Genomic DNA, 1,027 nt, shown 5'->3' on the forward strand with positions numbered 1-1,027 from the left:
TACTTGATTATAAAAAATTCGTTAAATTTTACGGTAAATTTACTCTGCGTGTTATCCATACTGTACTGTAACCCGCCCTGCAATGCAATATTGACTTTTATTTTAAGTTATCAAGAAGTGAATTAAAAATATCCAGTACATACGTTTGAAAAAGAAACTGTACAAGTCATAATTGAAGATACAAAAAATAATAATAATAACATATACCAATGCGCAATGATGACATAGGAAATCCTATACTCTGTTTGTCTCATTCTATAAATAATCGGTATGCAAGATATGGGGAACAACGAAAGCAAAAAAATTTCGCGCATTTTTAGTCCTTCTTCAGTCCGAAAAGAACGATTTTTGAAATGGTATCTGAGAAACCTCGTTCCCTGGCAAAGCGAAGGAGTGGGTCCTGGGAACGAGGTTGCTTTGCATGGGAAAAGAGAAACGGAAATCTGGGACCTTTCTTTTCAATATGGCGAAAGCATAGGCTGGCCTGACGTTCTCTCGCACCTGAGGACGAAAATTATGGGTTTCATTGACCTCATGCACCCGAGAAATATCTGCCAAGGAGACTTCATCGGGGAATTTTAGTTTGAACTTAAAAGATCTAGGCGCTTTGCGAGCCTTAACTTGTGCTTTGTTAGAACAAGACTTTGGCCTGAAGCTAAATATCCCGTTAGATCGACTTATTCCCACAGTTCCTCTTCGAATTAACTATATCTTGTGGATTGAAGATCTGCTTTCGTGTCTTTCAAAAGTCTATCGTCACGTGACAGTTCGGGGATTTGACGTCGGTGAAGCTTTAATCTCGATCAACATTCCCTGGTAACAGTGCAGTGTTACACACAGACGTCATAGATTTTGCACTGTTTCCCGCTCAGAGACTTTTGGCCGGAAACAGTTTTATTGTTAGATGTCATGTGACCTCAAAGTAACCAATGAGATGGCGCGCTGCTGGCGGAAAAACTCAGCTATATAAGAAACAAGAATGTCGTTAGTTTAACGGGGAAAAGTAATCGTGCTGCACTTGAGGCAT

This window comes from Montipora capricornis, chromosome 4 (assembly GCF_036669925.1).
Source record: "Montipora capricornis isolate CH-2021 chromosome 4, ASM3666992v2, whole genome shotgun sequence".
Lineage (NCBI taxonomy): Eukaryota > Metazoa > Cnidaria > Anthozoa > Scleractinia > Acroporidae > Montipora > Montipora capricornis.